This window comes from Carassius gibelio, chromosome B3 (assembly GCF_023724105.1).
Source record: "Carassius gibelio isolate Cgi1373 ecotype wild population from Czech Republic chromosome B3, carGib1.2-hapl.c, whole genome shotgun sequence".
NCBI classification, from domain to species: domain Eukaryota; kingdom Metazoa; phylum Chordata; class Actinopteri; order Cypriniformes; family Cyprinidae; genus Carassius; species Carassius gibelio.
This window is the reverse complement of record NC_068398.1, coordinates 49,612,219-49,627,426: the sequence shown is the minus strand read 5'-3', so window position 1 is coordinate 49,627,426 and position 15,208 is coordinate 49,612,219. Positions and strand designations below refer to the sequence as shown.

General features: G+C 53.4%; 30 non-coding genes across 30 annotated transcripts; all 30 read right to left on the bottom strand.

Annotated features, from left to right (window-relative positions):
• Positions 1-77: 77 nt before the first annotated feature.
• On the bottom strand, positions 78-151 carry trnan-guu (transfer RNA asparagine (anticodon GUU)). The gene has a single exon. It is a non-coding gene; the product is annotated as a tRNA-Asn (tRNA).
• Positions 152-300: 149 nt separating this feature from the next.
• trnak-cuu (transfer RNA lysine (anticodon CUU)) lies at positions 301-373 on the bottom strand. The gene has a single exon. It is a non-coding gene; the product is annotated as a tRNA-Lys (tRNA).
• Positions 374-1,058: 685 nt separating this feature from the next.
• Positions 1,059-1,132, bottom strand: trnan-guu (transfer RNA asparagine (anticodon GUU)). The gene has a single exon. It is a non-coding gene; the product is annotated as a tRNA-Asn (tRNA).
• Positions 1,133-1,281: 149 nt separating this feature from the next.
• Positions 1,282-1,354, bottom strand: trnak-cuu (transfer RNA lysine (anticodon CUU)). Its single transcript has one exon. It is a non-coding gene; the product is annotated as a tRNA-Lys (tRNA).
• Positions 1,355-2,141: 787 nt separating this feature from the next.
• Positions 2,142-2,215, bottom strand: trnan-guu (transfer RNA asparagine (anticodon GUU)). The gene has a single exon. It is a non-coding gene; the product is annotated as a tRNA-Asn (tRNA).
• A 149-nt stretch (positions 2,216-2,364) lies between these two features.
• Positions 2,365-2,437, bottom strand: trnak-cuu (transfer RNA lysine (anticodon CUU)). The gene has a single exon. It is a non-coding gene; the product is annotated as a tRNA-Lys (tRNA).
• Positions 2,438-3,207: 770 nt separating this feature from the next.
• trnan-guu (transfer RNA asparagine (anticodon GUU)) lies at positions 3,208-3,281 on the bottom strand. The gene has a single exon. It is a non-coding gene; the product is annotated as a tRNA-Asn (tRNA).
• A 149-nt stretch (positions 3,282-3,430) lies between these two features.
• Positions 3,431-3,503, bottom strand: trnak-cuu (transfer RNA lysine (anticodon CUU)). The gene has a single exon. It is a non-coding gene; the product is annotated as a tRNA-Lys (tRNA).
• Positions 3,504-4,188: 685 nt separating this feature from the next.
• Positions 4,189-4,262, bottom strand: trnan-guu (transfer RNA asparagine (anticodon GUU)). Its single transcript has one exon. It is a non-coding gene; the product is annotated as a tRNA-Asn (tRNA).
• Positions 4,263-4,411: 149 nt separating this feature from the next.
• Positions 4,412-4,484, bottom strand: trnak-cuu (transfer RNA lysine (anticodon CUU)). The gene has a single exon. It is a non-coding gene; the product is annotated as a tRNA-Lys (tRNA).
• A 788-nt stretch (positions 4,485-5,272) lies between these two features.
• trnan-guu (transfer RNA asparagine (anticodon GUU)) lies at positions 5,273-5,346 on the bottom strand. Its single transcript has one exon. It is a non-coding gene; the product is annotated as a tRNA-Asn (tRNA).
• A 149-nt stretch (positions 5,347-5,495) lies between these two features.
• Positions 5,496-5,568, bottom strand: trnak-cuu (transfer RNA lysine (anticodon CUU)). Its single transcript has one exon. It is a non-coding gene; the product is annotated as a tRNA-Lys (tRNA).
• Positions 5,569-6,253: 685 nt separating this feature from the next.
• trnan-guu (transfer RNA asparagine (anticodon GUU)) lies at positions 6,254-6,327 on the bottom strand. The gene has a single exon. It is a non-coding gene; the product is annotated as a tRNA-Asn (tRNA).
• A 149-nt stretch (positions 6,328-6,476) lies between these two features.
• trnak-cuu (transfer RNA lysine (anticodon CUU)) lies at positions 6,477-6,549 on the bottom strand. Its single transcript has one exon. It is a non-coding gene; the product is annotated as a tRNA-Lys (tRNA).
• A 770-nt stretch (positions 6,550-7,319) lies between these two features.
• trnan-guu (transfer RNA asparagine (anticodon GUU)) lies at positions 7,320-7,393 on the bottom strand. The gene has a single exon. It is a non-coding gene; the product is annotated as a tRNA-Asn (tRNA).
• A 149-nt stretch (positions 7,394-7,542) lies between these two features.
• trnak-cuu (transfer RNA lysine (anticodon CUU)) lies at positions 7,543-7,615 on the bottom strand. The gene has a single exon. It is a non-coding gene; the product is annotated as a tRNA-Lys (tRNA).
• Positions 7,616-8,178: 563 nt separating this feature from the next.
• Positions 8,179-8,252, bottom strand: trnan-guu (transfer RNA asparagine (anticodon GUU)). The gene has a single exon. It is a non-coding gene; the product is annotated as a tRNA-Asn (tRNA).
• A 149-nt stretch (positions 8,253-8,401) lies between these two features.
• Positions 8,402-8,474, bottom strand: trnak-cuu (transfer RNA lysine (anticodon CUU)). The gene has a single exon. It is a non-coding gene; the product is annotated as a tRNA-Lys (tRNA).
• A 770-nt stretch (positions 8,475-9,244) lies between these two features.
• On the bottom strand, positions 9,245-9,318 carry trnan-guu (transfer RNA asparagine (anticodon GUU)). Its single transcript has one exon. It is a non-coding gene; the product is annotated as a tRNA-Asn (tRNA).
• Positions 9,319-9,467: 149 nt separating this feature from the next.
• On the bottom strand, positions 9,468-9,540 carry trnak-cuu (transfer RNA lysine (anticodon CUU)). The gene has a single exon. It is a non-coding gene; the product is annotated as a tRNA-Lys (tRNA).
• A 563-nt stretch (positions 9,541-10,103) lies between these two features.
• On the bottom strand, positions 10,104-10,177 carry trnan-guu (transfer RNA asparagine (anticodon GUU)). Its single transcript has one exon. It is a non-coding gene; the product is annotated as a tRNA-Asn (tRNA).
• Positions 10,178-10,326: 149 nt separating this feature from the next.
• Positions 10,327-10,399, bottom strand: trnak-cuu (transfer RNA lysine (anticodon CUU)). Its single transcript has one exon. It is a non-coding gene; the product is annotated as a tRNA-Lys (tRNA).
• Positions 10,400-11,187: 788 nt separating this feature from the next.
• trnan-guu (transfer RNA asparagine (anticodon GUU)) lies at positions 11,188-11,261 on the bottom strand. The gene has a single exon. It is a non-coding gene; the product is annotated as a tRNA-Asn (tRNA).
• Positions 11,262-11,410: 149 nt separating this feature from the next.
• On the bottom strand, positions 11,411-11,483 carry trnak-cuu (transfer RNA lysine (anticodon CUU)). The gene has a single exon. It is a non-coding gene; the product is annotated as a tRNA-Lys (tRNA).
• Positions 11,484-12,271: 788 nt separating this feature from the next.
• On the bottom strand, positions 12,272-12,345 carry trnan-guu (transfer RNA asparagine (anticodon GUU)). Its single transcript has one exon. It is a non-coding gene; the product is annotated as a tRNA-Asn (tRNA).
• A 149-nt stretch (positions 12,346-12,494) lies between these two features.
• Positions 12,495-12,567, bottom strand: trnak-cuu (transfer RNA lysine (anticodon CUU)). Its single transcript has one exon. It is a non-coding gene; the product is annotated as a tRNA-Lys (tRNA).
• Positions 12,568-13,337: 770 nt separating this feature from the next.
• On the bottom strand, positions 13,338-13,411 carry trnan-guu (transfer RNA asparagine (anticodon GUU)). The gene has a single exon. It is a non-coding gene; the product is annotated as a tRNA-Asn (tRNA).
• A 149-nt stretch (positions 13,412-13,560) lies between these two features.
• On the bottom strand, positions 13,561-13,633 carry trnak-cuu (transfer RNA lysine (anticodon CUU)). The gene has a single exon. It is a non-coding gene; the product is annotated as a tRNA-Lys (tRNA).
• A 770-nt stretch (positions 13,634-14,403) lies between these two features.
• On the bottom strand, positions 14,404-14,477 carry trnan-guu (transfer RNA asparagine (anticodon GUU)). Its single transcript has one exon. It is a non-coding gene; the product is annotated as a tRNA-Asn (tRNA).
• Positions 14,478-14,626: 149 nt separating this feature from the next.
• trnak-cuu (transfer RNA lysine (anticodon CUU)) lies at positions 14,627-14,699 on the bottom strand. The gene has a single exon. It is a non-coding gene; the product is annotated as a tRNA-Lys (tRNA).
• Between the last annotated feature and the right edge of the window lie 509 nt (positions 14,700-15,208).

The following is a 15,208-nucleotide window of genomic DNA, read 5'->3' as shown; positions in this document are numbered from 1 at the left end:
TCTCAAAAGGGGCTACGGACGCTGCTCCACGCATGCTAAATTCTGCGCTTGCCGACATGGCTGCGAAAAGCTTCCTTCGTCCCTGGGTGGGCTCGAACCACCATCCTTTCGGTTAACAGCCGAACGCGCTAGCCTATTGCGCCACAGAGACTGACGGTGCATGCTCCTATGGGTAACGGTCAAAAAAGAATTCGAAGCTGGGAGCGTCTCACAGGACTGCTGCAGCACTGGTCCTGCGTCAGCAAATTGAGGTCAGGAGAACGACACCCGTTGGGAGGGGCCAGAGAGAGCCAAAGGACACGCCCAACGTGGGGCTCGAACCCACGACCCTGTGATTAAGAGTCTCATGCTCTACCGACTGAGCTAGCCGGGCTGCGGTGGTCAAAAAATCAAGGCTGACCGCTGTTTTGATAAGTGCCAAACATTTCATGCGCAAAACGGAGCCTCGCTTCCAACACAGGCTTGACGAAACATCTCACGGGTAAGGTTTCACTTAAGCCTAGCGGTAGGTTTAGAGCAGTGGCGTCCCAACTCGATCCTGGAGGTTCCTTGTCCTGCCGAGTTTGGATCCAAGCACAAAGAAACACACCTGAAGCTGTGTGTTGCAGGCAGGTCTGATGGAGCTGGCTGGACCGAAACTCTACCTGACAGGGGCCCTCCAGGACAGAGTTTGGACACCCCTGGCTTAAACTGTTCTCTGTTTGTTTTAGCCACGCCTGTTGCTGGGGAATACAGATTGCAAACTTCGACAGCATATGATTGGAAAGCCATTTTGGTGGCATTTTGTGGCGCTCCAAGAGGGAGATTTGATCAGGACCTCCCTGGACCACACAGGCCTCCACCACCCGGAAAACAAAACACCAACACTCCGCGTAAACGCCACAGCAAACTTGAGCTGACGCAAACATTCACTCAGCACCCTTTGTCTTCTTTTAACACTAGACGACTCGCAAAGCTGTTCACTCTCAAAAGCGGCTACGGACGCTGCTCCACGCATGCATCAGCAGACACGTTTACTAAATTCTGCGCTTGCCGACATGGCTGCGAAAAGCTTCCTTCGTCCCTGGGTGGGCTCGAACCACCATCCTTTCGGTTAACAGCCGAACGCGCTAGCCTATTGCGCCACAGAGACTGACGGTGCATGATCCTATGGGTAACGGTCAAAAAAGAATTCGAAGCTGGGAGCGTCTCACAGTACGGCTGCAGCACTGGTCCTGCATCAGCAAATTGAGGTCAAGAGAACGAAACCCTTTGGGAGGGGCCAGAGAGAGCCAAAGGACACGCCCAACGTGGGGCTCGAACCCACGACCCTGAGATTAAGAGTCTCATGTTCTACCGACTGAGCTGGCCGGGCTGCGGTGGTCGAAAGATCATGGCTGACCGCTGTTTTGATAAGTGCCAAACATTTCATGCGCAAAACGGAGCCTCGCTTCCAACACAGGAACATCGTGTCCGGGTAAGTTGACGAAACATCTCACGGGTAAGGTTGGACTTAAGCCTAGCGGTAGGTTTAGAGCAGTGGCGTCCCAACTCGATCCTGGAGGCTCCTTGTCCTGCCGAGTTTGGATCCATGCACAAAGAAACACACCTGAAGCTGTGTGTTGCAGGCAGGTCTGATGGAGCTGGCTGGAGCGAAACTCTACCTGACAGGGGCCCTCCAGGACAGAGTTTGGACACCCCTGGCTTAGACTGTTCTCTGTTAGTTTTAGCCACGCCTGTTGCTGGGGAATACAGATTGAACGAGCAGAGCTCTTGTCCAACAGCCTGAAAGGCTACTAGTTCAGCCAACTCATCAAACGTTCCAGGTATGGAGTTCTGTCCCGCTGTGTGAATACAGTTTGCAAACTCCGACAGCATGTGATTGGAAAGCCAATTTGGTGGCATTTTGTGGCGCTCCAAGAGGGAGATTTGATCAGGACCTCCCTGGACCACACAGGCCTCCACCACCCGGAAAACAAAACACGAACACTCCGCGTGCACGCCACTGCAAACTTGAGCTGACGCAAACATTCACTCAGCACCCTTTGTCTTCTTTTAACACTAGACGGCTCGCAAAGCTGTTCACTCTCAAAAGGGGCTACGGACGCTGCTCCACGCATGCTAAATTCTGCGTTGCCGACATGGCTGCGAAAAGCTTCCTTCGTCCCTGGGTGGGCTCGAACCACCATCCTTTCGGTTAACAGCCGAACGCGCTAGCCTATTGCGTCACAGAGACTGACGGTGAATGCTCCTATGGGTAACGGTCAAAAAAGAATTCAAAGCTGGGAGCGTCTCACAGGACGGCAGCAGCACTGGTCCTGCGTCAGCAAATTGAGGTCAAGAGAACGACACCCGTTGGGAGGGGCCAGAGAGAGCCAAAGGACACGCCCAACGTGGTGCTCGAACCCACGACCCTGAGATTAAGAGTCTCATGCTCTACCGACTGAGCTAGCCGGGCTGCGGTGGTCGAAAGATCAAGGCTGACCGCTGTTTTGATAAGTGCCAAACATTTCATGCGCAAAACGGAGCCTCGCTTCCAACACAGGCTTGACGAAACATCTCACGGGTAAGGTTGGACTTAAGCCTAGCGGTAGGTTTAGAGCAGTGGCATCCCAACTCGATCCTGGAGGTTCCTTGTCCTGCCGAGTTTGGATCCATGCACAAAGAAACACACCTGAAGCTGTGTGTTGCAGGCAGGTCTGATGGAGCTGGCTGGAGCGAAACTCTACCTGACAGGGGCCCTCCAGGACAGAGTTTGGACACCCCTGGCTTAGACTGTTCTCTGTTTGTTTTAGCCACGCCTGTTGCTGGGGAATACAGATTGAACGAGCAGAGCTCTTGTCCAACAGCCTGAAAGGCTACTAGTTCAGCCAACTCATCAAACGTTCCAGGTATGGAGTTCTGTCCCGCTGTGTGAATACAGTTTGCAAACTCCGACAGCATGTGATTGGAAAGCCAATTTGGTGGCATTTTGTGGCGCTCCAAGAGGGAGATTTGATCAGGACCTCCCTGGACCACACAGGCCTCCACCACCCGGAAAACAAAACACGAACACTCCGCGTACACGCCACAGCAAACTTGAGCTGACGCAAACATTCACTCAGCACCCTTTGTCTTCTTTTAACACTAGACGGCTCGCAAAGCTGTTCACTCTCAAAAGGGGCTACGGACGCTGCTCCACGCATGCTAAATTCTGCGCTTGCCGACATGGCTGCGAAAAGCTTCCTTCGTCCCTGGGTGGGCTCGAACCACCATCCTTTCGGTTAACAGCCGAACGCGCTAGCCTATTGCGCCACAGAGACTGACGGTGCATGCTCCTATGGGTAACGGTCAAAAAAGAATTCGAAGCTGGGAGCGTCTCACAGGACGGCTGCAGCACTGGTCCTGCGTCAGCAAATTGAGGTCAGGAGAACGACACCCGTTGGGAGGGGCCAGAGAGAGCCAAAGGACACGCCCAACGTGGGGCTCAAACCCACGACCCTGAGATTAAGAGTCTCATGCTCTACCGACTGAGCTAGCCGGGCTGCGGTGGTCAAAAAATCAAGGCTGACCGCTGTTTTGATAAGTGCCAAACATTTCATGCGCAAAACGGAGCCTCGCTTCCAACACAGGCTTGACGAAACATCTCACGGGTAAGGTTTGACTTAAGCCTAGCGGTAGGTTTAGAGCAGTGGCGTCCCAACTCGATCCTGGAGGTTCCTTGTCCTGCCGAGTTTGGATCCAAGCACAAAGAAACACACCTGAAGCTGTGTGTTGCAGGCAGGTCTGATGGAGCTGGCTGGACCGAAACTCTACCTGACAGGGGCCCTCCAGGACAGAGTTTGGACACCCCTGGCTTAAACTGTTCTCTGTTTGTTTTAGCCACGCCTGTTGCTGGGGAATACAGATTGCAAACTTCGACAGCATATGATTGGAAAGCCATTTTGGTGGCATTTTGTGGCGCTCCAAGAGGGAGATTTGATCAGGACCTCCCTGGACCACACAGGCCTCCACCACCCGGAAAACAAAACACCAACACTCCGCGTAAACGCCACAGCAAACTTGAGCTGACGCAAACATTCACTCAGCACCCTTTGTCTTCTTTTAACACTAGACGACTCGCAAAGCTGTTCACTCTCAAAAGCGGCTACGGACGCTGCTCCACGCATGCGTCAGCAGACACGTTTACTAAATTCTGCGCTTGCCGACATGGCTGCGAAAAGCTTCCTTCGTCCCTGGGTGGGCTCGAACCACCATCCTTTCGGTTAACAGCCGAACGCGCTAGCCTATTGCGCCACAGAGACTGACGGTGCATGATCCTATGGGTAACGGTCAAAAAAGAATTCGAAGCTGGGAGCGTCTCACAGTACGGCTGCAGCACTGGTCCTGCGTCAGCAAATTGAGGTCAAGAGAACGACACCCGTTGGGAGGGGCCAGAGAGAGCCAAAGGACACGCCCAACGTGGGGCTCGAACCCACGACCCTGAGATTAAGAGTCTCATGTTCTACCGACTGAGCTGGCCGGGCTGCGGTGGTCGAAAGATCATGGCTGACCGCTGTTTTGATAAGTGCCAAACATTTCATGCGCAAAACGGAGCCTCGCTTCCAACACAGGAACATCGTGTCCGGGTAAGTTGACGAAACATCTCACGGGTAAGGTTGGACTTAAGCCTAGCGGTAGGTTTAGAGCAGTGGCGTCCCAACTCGATCCTGGAGGTTCCTTGTCCTGCCGAGTTTGGATCCATGCACAAAGAAACACACCTGAAGCTGTGTGTTGCAGGCAGGTCTGATGGAGCTGGCTGGAGCGAAACTCTACCTGACAGGGGCCCTCCAGGACAGAGTTTGGACACCCCTGGCTTAGACTGTTCTCTGTTAGTTTTAGCCACGCCTGTTGCTGGGGAATACAGATTGAACGAGCAGAGCTCTTGTCCAACAGCCTGAAAGGCTACTAGTTCAGCCAACTCATCAAACGTTCCAGGTATGGAGTTCTGTCCCGCTGTGTGAATACAGTTTGCAAACTCCGACAGCATGTGATTGGAAAGCCAATTTGGTGGCATTTTGTGGCGCTCCAAGAGGGAGATTTGATCAGGACCTCCCTGGACCACACAGGCCTCCACCACCCGGAAAACAAAACACGAACACTCCGCGTGCACGCCACTGCAAACTTGAGCTGACGCAAACATTCACTCAGCACCCTTTGTCTTCTTTTAACACTAGACGGCTCGCAAAGCTGTTCACTCTCAAAAGGGGCTACGGACGCTGCTCCACGCATGCTAAATTCTGCGCTTGCCGACATGGCTGCGAAAAGCTTCCTTCGTCCCTGGGTGGGCTCGAACCACCATCCTTTCGGTTAACAGCCGAACGCGCTAGCCTATTGCGTCACAGAGACTGACGGTCAATGCTCCTATGGGTAACGGTCAAAAAAGAATTCGAAGCTGGGAGCATCTCACAGGACGGCTGCAGCAATGGTCCTGCGTCAGCAAATTGAGGTCAAGAGAACGACACCCGTTGGGAGGGGCCAGAGAGAGCCAAAGGACACGCCCAACGTGGGGCTCGAACCCACGACCCTGAGATTAAGAGTCTCATGCTCTACCGACTGAGCTAGCCGGGCTGCGGTGGTCAAAAGATCAAGGCTGACCGCTGTTTTGATAAGTGCCAAACATTTCATGCGCAAAACGGAGCCTCGCTTCCAACACAGGCTTGACGAAACATCTCACGGGTAAGGTTTGACTTAAGCCTAGCGGTAGGTTTAGAGCAGTGGCGTCCCAACTCGATCCTGGAGGTTCCTTGTCCTGCCGAGTTTGGATCCAAGCACAAAGAAACACACCTGAAGCTGTGTGTTGCAGGCAGGTCTGATGGAGCTGGCTGGACCGAAACTCTACCTGACAGGGGCCCTCCAGGACAGAGTTTGGACACCCCTGGCTTAGACTGTTCTCTGTTTGTTTTAGCCACGCCTGTTGCTGGGGAATACAGATTGCAAACTCCGACAGCATATGATTGGAAAGCCATTTTGGTGGCATTTTGTGGCGCTCCAAGAGGGAGATTTGATCAGGACCTCCCTGGACCACACAGGCCTCCACCACCCGGAAAACAAAACACCAACACTCCGCGTAAACGCCACAGCAAACTTGAGCTGACGCAAACATTCACTCAGCACCCTTTGTCTTCTTTTAACACTAGACGACTCGCAAAGCTGTTCACTCTCAAAAGCGGCTACGGACGCTGCTCCACGCATGCGTCAGCAGACACGTTTACTAAATTCTGCGCTTGCCGACATGGCTGCGAAAAGCTTCCTTCGTCCCTGGGTGGGCTCGAACCACCATCCTTTCGGTTAACAGCCGAACGCGCTAGCCTATTGCGCCACAGAGACTGACGGTGCATGCTCCTATGGGTAACGGTCAAAAAAGAATTCAAAGCTGGGAGCGTCTCACAGGAAGGCAGCAGCACTGGTCCTGCGTCAGCAAATTGAGGTCAAGAGAACGACACCCGTTGGGAGGGGCCAGAGAGAGCCAAAGGACACGCCCAACGTGGGGCTCGAACCCACGACCCTGAGATTAAGAGTCTCATGCTCTACCGACTGAGCTAGCCGGGCGGCGGTGGTCGAAAGATCAAGGCTGACCGCTGTTTTGATAAGTGCCAAACATTTCATGCGCAAAACGGAGCCTCGCTTCCAACACAGGCTTGACGTAACATCTCACGGGTAAGGTTGGACTTAAGCCTAGCGGTAGGTTTAGAGCAGTGGCGTCCCAACTCGATCCTGGAGGTTCCTTGTCCTGCCGAGTTTGGATCCATGCACAAAGAAACACACCTGAAGCTGTGTGTTGCAGGCAGGTCTGATGGAGCTGGCTGGAGCGAAACTCTACCTGACAGGGGCCCTCCAGGACAGAGTTTGGACACCCCTGGCTTAGACTGTTCTCTGTTTGTTTTAGCCACGCCTGTTGCTGGGGAATACAGATTGAATGAGCAGAGCTCTTGTCCAACAGCCTGAAAGGCTACTAGTTCAGCCAACTCATCAAACGTTCCAGGTATGGAGTTCTGTCCCGCTGTGTGAATACAGTTTGCAAACTCCGACAGCATGTGATTGGAAAGCCAATTTGGTGGCATTTTGTGGCGCTCCAAGAGGGAGATTTGATCAGGACCTCCCTGGACCACAAAGGCCTCCACCACCCGGAAAACAAAACACGAACACTCCGCGTACACGCCACAGCAAACTTGAGCTGACGCAAACATTCACTCAGCACCCTTTGTCTTCTTTTAACACTAGACGGCTCGCAAAGCTGTTCACTCTCAAAAGGGGCTACGGACGCTGCTCCACGCATGCTAAATTCTGCGCTTGCCGACATGGCTGCGAAAAGCTTCCTTCGTCCCTGGGTGGGCTCGAACCACCATCCTTTCGGTTAACAGCCGAACGCGCTAGCCTATTGCGCCACAGAGACTGAAGGTGCATGCTCCTATGGGTAACGGTCAAAAAAGAATTCGAAGCTGGGAGCGTCTCACAGGACGGCTGCAGCACTGGTCCTGCGTCAGCAAATTGAGGTCAGGAGAACGACACCCGTTGGGAGGGGCCAGAGAGAGCCAAAGGACACGCCCAACGTGGGACTCGAACCCACGACCCTGAGATTAAGAGTCTCATGCTCTACCGACTGAGCTAGCCGGGCTGCGGTGGTCAAAAGATCAAGGCTGACCACTGTTTTGATAAGTGCCAAACATTTCATGCGCAAAACGGAGCCTCGCTTTCAACACAGGCTTGACGAAACATCTCACGGGTAAGGTTTGACTTAAGCCTAGCGGTAGGTTTAGAGCAGTGGCGTCCCAACTCGATCCTGGAGGTTCCTTGTCCTGCCGAGTTTGGATCCAAGCACAAAGAAACACACCTGAAGCTGTGTGTTGCAGGCAGGTCTGATGGAGCTGGCTGGAGCGAAACTCTACCTGACAGGGGCCCTCCAGGACAGAGTTTGGACACCCCTGGCTTAGACTGTTCTCTGTTTGTTTTAGCCACGCCTGTTGCTGGGGAATACAGATTGAACGAGCAGAGCTCTTGTCCAACAGCCTGAAAGGCTACTAGTTCAGCCAACTCATCAAACGTTGTCTTCTTTTAACACTAGACGACTCGCAAAGCTGTTCACTCTCAAAAGTGGCTACGGACGCTGCTCCACGCATGCGTCAGCAGACACGTTTACTAAATTCTGCGCTTGCCGACATGGCTGCGAAAAGCTTCCTTCGTCCCTGGGTGGGCTCGAACCACCACCCTTTCGGTTAACAGCCGAACGCGCTAGCCTATTGCGCCACAGAGACTGACGGTGCATGCTCAAATGGGTAACGGTCAAAAAAGAATTCAAAGCTGGGAGCGTCTCACAGGACGGCAGCAGCACTGGTCCTGCGTCAGCAAATTGAGGTCAAGAGAACGACACCCGTTGGGAGGGGCCAGAGAGAGCCAAAGGACACGCCCAACTTGGGGCTCGAACCCACGACCCTGAGATTAAGAGTCTCATGCTCTACCGACTGAGCTAGCCGGGCTGCGGTGGTCGAAAGATCAAGGCTGACCGCTGTTTTGATAAGTGCCAAACATTTCATGCGCAAAACGGAGCCTCGCTTCCAACACAGGCTTGACGAAACATCTCACGGGTAAGGTTGGACTTAAGCCTAGCGGTAGGTTTAGAGCAGTGGCGTCCCAACTTGATCCTGGAGGTTCCTTGTCCTGCCGAGTTTGGATCCATGCACAAAGAAACACACCTGAAGCTGTGTGTTGCAGGCAGGTCTGATGGAGCTGGCTGGAGCGAAACTCTACCTGACAGGGGCCCTCCATGACAGAGTTTGGACACCCCTGGCTTAGACTGTTCTCTGTTTGTTTTAGCCACGCCTGTTGCTGGGGAATACAGATTGAACGAGCAGAGCTCTTGTCCAACAGCCTGAAAGGCTACTAGTTCAGCCAACTCATCAAACATTCCAGGTATGGAGTTCTGTCCCGCTGAGTGAATACAGTTTGCAAACTCCGACAGCATATGATTGGAAAGCCATTTTGGTGGCATTTTGTGGCGCTCCAAGAGGGAGATTTGATCAGGACCTCCCTGGACCACACAGGCCTCCACCACCCGGAAAACAAAACACCAACACTCCACGTACACGCCACAGCAAACTTGAGCTGACGCAAACATTCACTCAGCACCCTTTGTCTTCTTTTAACACTAGACGGCTCGCAAAGCTGTTCACTCTCAAAAGGGGCTACGGACGCTGCTCCACGCATGCAAAATTCTGCGCTTGCCGACATGGCTGCGAAAAGCTTCCTTCGTCCCTGGGTGGGCTCGAACCACCATCCTTTCGGTTAACAGCCGAACGTGCTAGCCTATTGCGCCACAGAGACTGACGGTGCATGCTCCTATGGGTAACGGTCAAAAAAGAATTCAAAGCTGGGAGCGTCTCACAGGACGGCAGCAGCACTGGTCCTGCGTCAGCAAATTGAGGTCAAGAGAACGACACCCGTTGGGAGGGGCAAGAGAGAGCTAAAGGACACGCCCAACGTGGGGCTCGAACCCACGACCCAGAGATTAAGAGTCTCATGCTCTACCGACTGAGCTAGCCGGGCTGCGGTGGTCGAAAGATCAAGGCTGACCGCTGTTTTGATAAGTGCCAAACATTTCATGCGCAAAACGGAGCCTCGCCTCCAACACAGGCTTGACGAAACATCTCACGGGTAAGGTTGGACTTAAGCCTAGCGGTAGGTTTAGAGCAGTGGCGTCCCAACTCGATCCTGGAGGTTCCTTGTCCTGCCGAGTTTGGATCCATGCACAAAGAAACACACCTGAAGCTGTGTGTTGCAGGCAGGTCTGATGGAGCTGGCTGGAGCGAAACTCTACCTGACAGGGGCCCTCCAGGACAGAGTTTGGACACCCCTGGCTTAGACTGTTCTCTGTTTGTTTTAGCCACGCCTGTTGCTGGGGAATACAGATTGAACGAGCAGAGCTCTTGTCCAACAGCCTGAAAGGCTACTAGTTCAGCCAACTCATCAAACGTTGTCTTCTTTTAACACTAGACGACTCGCAAAGCTGTTCACTCTCAAAAGTGGCTACGGACGCTGCTCCACGCATGCGTCAGCAGACACGTTTACTAAATTCTGCGCTTGCCGACATGGCTGCGAAAAGCTTCCTTCGTCCCTGGGTGGGCTCGAACCACCATCCTTTCGGTTAACAGCCGAACGCGCTAGCCTATTGCGCCACAGAGACTGACGGTGCATGCTCCTATGGGTAACGGTCAAAAAAGAATTCAAAGCTGGGAGCGTCTCACAGGACGGCAGCAGCACTGGTCCTGCGTCAGCAAATTGAGGTCAAGAGAACGACACCCGTTGGGAGGGGCCAGAGAGAGCCAAAGGACACGCCCAACGTGGGGCTCGAACCCACGACCCTGAGATTAAGAGTCTCATGCTCTACCGACTGAGCTAGCCGGGCTGCGGTGGTCGAAAGATCAAGGCTGACCGCTGTTTTGATAAGTGCCAAACATTTCATGTGCAAAACGGAGCCTCGCTTCCAACACAGGCTTGACGAAACATCTCACGGGTAAGGTTGGACTTAAGCCTAGCGGTAGGTTTAGAGCAGTGGCGTCCCAACTCGATCCTGGAGGTTCCTTGTCCTGCCGAGTTTGGATCCATGCACAAAGAAACACACCTGAAGCTGTGTGTTGCAGGCAGGTCTGATGGAGCTGGCTGGAGCGAAACTCTACCTGACAGGGGCCCTCCAGGACAGAGTTTGGACACCCCTGGCTTAGACTGTTCTCTGTTTGTTTTAGCCACGCCTGTTGCTGGGGAATACAGATTGAACGAGCAGAGCTCTTGTCCAACAGCCTGAAAGGCTACTAGTTCAGCCAACTCATCAAACGTTCCAGGTATGGAGTTCTGTCCCGCTGTGTGAATACAGTTTGCAAACTCCGACAGCATGTGATTGGAAAGCCAATTTGGTGGCATTTTGTGGCGCTCCAAGAGGGAGATTTGATCAGGACCTCCCTGGACCACACAGGCCTCCACCACCCGGAAAACAAAACACGAACACTCCGTGTACACGCCACAGCAAACTTGAGCTGACGCAAACATTCACTCAGCACCCTTTGTCTTCTTTTAACACTATACGTCTCGCAAAGCTGTTCACTCTCAAAAGGGGCTACGGATGCTGCTCCACGCATGCGTCAGCAGACACGTTTACTAAATTCTGCGCTTGCCGACATGGCTGCGAAAAGCTTCCTTCGTCCCTGGGTGGGCTCGAACCACCATCCTTTCGGTTAACAGCCGAACGCGCTAGCCTATTGCGCCACAGAGACTGACGGTGCATGCTCCTATGGGTAACGGTCAAAAAAGAATTCAAAGCTGGGAGCGTCTCACAGGACGGCAGCAGCACTGGTCCTGCGTCAGCAAATTGAGATCAAGAGAACGACACCCGTTGGGAGGGGCCAGAGAGAGCCAAAGGACACGCCCAACGTGGGGCTCGAACCCACGACCCTGAGATTAAGAGTCTCATGCTCTACCGACTGAGCTAGCCGGGCTGCGGTGGTCGAAAGATCAAGGCTGACCGCTGTTTTGATAAGTGCCAAACATTTCATGCGCAAAACGGAGCCTCGCTTCCAACACAGGCTTGACGAAACATCTCACGGGTAAGGTTGGACTTAAGCCTAGCGGTAGGTTTAGAGCAGTGGCGTCCCAACTCGATCCTGGAGGTTCCTTGTCCTGCCGAGTTTGGATCCATGCACAAAGAAACACACCTGAAGCTGTGTGTTGCAGGCAGGTCTGATGGAGCTGGCTGGAGCGAAACTCTACCTGACAGGGGCCCTCCAGGACAGAGTTTGGACACCCCTGGCTTAGACTGTTCTCTGTTTGTTTTAGCCACGCCTGTTGCTGGGGAATACAGATTGAACGAGCAGAGCTCTTGTCCAACAGCCTGAAAGGCTACTAGTTCAGCCAACTCATCAAACGTTCCAGGTATGGAGTTCTGTCCCGCTGTGTGAATACAGTTTGCAAACTCCGACAGCATGTGATTGGAAAGCCAATTTGGTGGCATTTTGTGGCGCTCCAAGAGGGAGATTTGATCAGGACCTCCCTGGACCACACAGGCCTCCACCACCCGGAAAACAAAACACGAACACTCCGTGTACACGCCACAGCAAACTTGAGCTGACGCAAACATTCACTCAGCACCCTTTGTCTTCTTTTAACACTAGACGGCTCGCAAAGCTGTTCACTCTCAAAAGCGGCTACGGACGCTGCTCCACGCATGCGTCAGCAGACACGTTTACTAAATTCTGCGCTTGCCGACATGGCTGCGAAAAGCTTCCTTCGTCCCTGGGTGGGCTCGAACCACCATCCTTTCGGTTAACAGCCGAACGCGCTAGCCTATTGCGCCACAGAGACTGACGGAGCATGCTCCTATGGGTAACGGTCAAAAAAGAATTCCAAGCTGGGAGCGTCTCACAGGACGGCTGCAGCACTGGTCCTGCGTCAGCAAATTGAGGTCAAGAGAACGACACCCGTTGGGAGGGGTCAGAGAGAGCCAAAGGACATGCCCAACGTGGGGCTCGAACCCACGACCCTGAGATTAAGAGTCTCATGCTCTACCGACTGAGCTAGCCGGGCTGCGGTGGTCGAAAGATCGAGGCTGACCGCTGTTTTGATAAGTGCCAAACATTTCATGCACAAAACGGAGCCTCGCTTCCAACACAGGCTTGACGAAACATCTCACGGGTAAGGTTGGACTTAAGCCTAGCGGTAGGTTTAGAGCAGTGGCGTCCCAACTCGATCCTGGAGGTTCCTTGTCCTGCCGAGTTTGGATCCATGCACAAAGAAACACACCTGAAGCTGTGTGTTGCAGGCAGGTCTGATGGAGCTGGCTGGAGCGAAACTCTACCTGACAGGGGCCCTCCAGGACAGAGTTTGGACACCCCTGGCTTAGACTGTTCTCTGTTTGTTTTAGCCACGCCTGTTGCTGGGGAATACAGATTGAACGAGCAGAGCTCTTGTCCAACAGCCTGAAAGGCTACTAGTTCAGCCAACTCATCAAACGTTCCAGGTATGGAGTTCTGTCCCGCTGTGTGAATACAGTTTGCAAACTCCGACAGCATGTGATTGGAAAGCCAATTTGGTGGCATTTTGTGGCGCTCCAAGAGGGAGATTTGATCAGGACCTCCCTGGACCACACAGGCCTCCACCACCCGGAAAACAAAACACGAACACTCCGTGTACACGCCACAGCAAACTTGAGCTGACGCAAACATTCACTCAGCACCCTTTGTCTTCTTTTAACACTAGACGGCTCGCAAAGCTGTTCACTCTCAAAAGGGGCTACGGACGCTGCTCCACGCATGCTAAATTCTGCGCTTGCCGACATGGCTGCGAAAAGCTTCCTTCGTCCCTGGGTGGGCTCGAACCACCATCATTTCGGTTAACAGCCGAACGCGCTAGCCTATTGCGCCACAGAGACTGACGGTGCATGCACCTATGGGTAACGGTCAAAAAAGAATTCGAAGCTGGGAGTGTCTCACAGGACGGCTGCAGCACTGGTCCTGCGTCAGCAAATTGTGGTCAAGAGAACGACACCCGTTGGGAGGGGCCAGAGAGAGCCAAAGGACACGCCCAACGTGGGGCTCGAACCCACGACCCTGAGATTAAGAGTCTCATGCTCTACCGACTGAGCTAGCCGGGCTGCGGTGGTCAAAAGATCAAGGCTGACCGCTGTTTTGATAAGTGCCAAACATTTCATGCGCAAAACGGAGCCTCGCTTCCAACACAGGCTTGACGAAACATCTCACGGGTAAGGTTGGACTTAAGCCTAGCGGTAGGTTTAGAGCAGTGGCGTCCCAACTCGATCCTGGAGGTTCCTTGTCCTGCCGAGTTTGGATCCATGCACAAAGAAACACACCTGAAGCTGTGTGTTGCAGGCAGGTCTGATGGAGCTGGCTGGAGCGAAACTCTACCTGACAGGGGCCCTCCATGACAGAGTTTGGACACCCCTGGCTTAGACTGTTCTCTGTTTGTTTTAGCCACGCCTGTTGCTGGGGAATACAGATTGAACGAGCAGAGCTCTTGTCCAACAGCCTGAAAGGCTACTAGTTCAGCCAACTCATCAAACATTCCAGGTATGGAGTTCTGTCCCGCTGAGTGAATACAGTTTGCAAACTCCGACAGCATATGATTGGAAAGCCATTTTGGTGGCATTTTGTGGCGCTCCAAGAGGGAGATTTGATCAGGACCTCCCTGGACCACACAGGCCTCCACCACCCGGAAAACAAAACACCAACACTCCACGTACACGCCACAGCAAACTTGAGCTGACGCAAACATTCACTCAGCACCCTTTGTCTTCTTTTAACACTAGACGGCTCGCAAAGCTGTTCACTCTCAAAAGGGGCTACGGACGCTGCTCCACGCATGCAAAATTCTGCGCTTGCCGACATGGCTGCGAAAAGCTTCCTTCGTCCCTGGGTGGGCTCGAACCACCATCCTTTCGGTTAACAGCCGAACGTGCTAGCCTATTGCGCCACAGAGACTGACGGTGCATGCTCCTATGGGTAACGGTCAAAAAAGAATTCAAAGCTGGGAGCGTCTCACAGGACGGCAGCAGCACTGGTCCTGCGTCAGCAAATTGAGGTCAAGAGAACGACACCCGTTGGGAGGGGCAAGAGAGAGCTAAAGGACACGCCCAACGTGGGGCTCGAACCCACGACCCAGAGATTAAGAGTCTCATGCTCTACCGACTGAGCTAGCCGGGCTGCGGTGGTCGAAAGATCAAGGCTGACCGCTGTTTTGATAAGTGCCAAACATTTCATGCGCAAAACGGAGCCTCGCCTCCAACACAGGCTTGACGAAACATCTCACGGGTAAGGTTGGACTTAAGCCTAGCGGTAGGTTTAGAGCAGTGGCGTCCCAACTCGATCCTGGAGGTTCCTTGTCCTGCCGAGTTTGGATCCATGCACAAAGAAACACACCTGAAGCTGTGTGTTGCAGGCAGGTCTGATGGAGCTGGCTGGAGCGAAACTCTACCTGACAGGGGCCCTCCAGGACAGAGTTTGGACACCCCTGGCTTAGACTGTTCTCTGTTTGTTTTAGCCACGCCTGTTGCTGGGGAATACAGATTGAACGAGCAGAGCTCTTGTCCAACAGCCTGAAAGGCTACTAGTTCAGCCAACTCATCAAACGTTGTCTTCTTTTAACACTAGACGACTCGCAAAGCTGTTCACTCTCAAAAGTGGCTACGGACGCTGCTCCACGCATGCGTCAG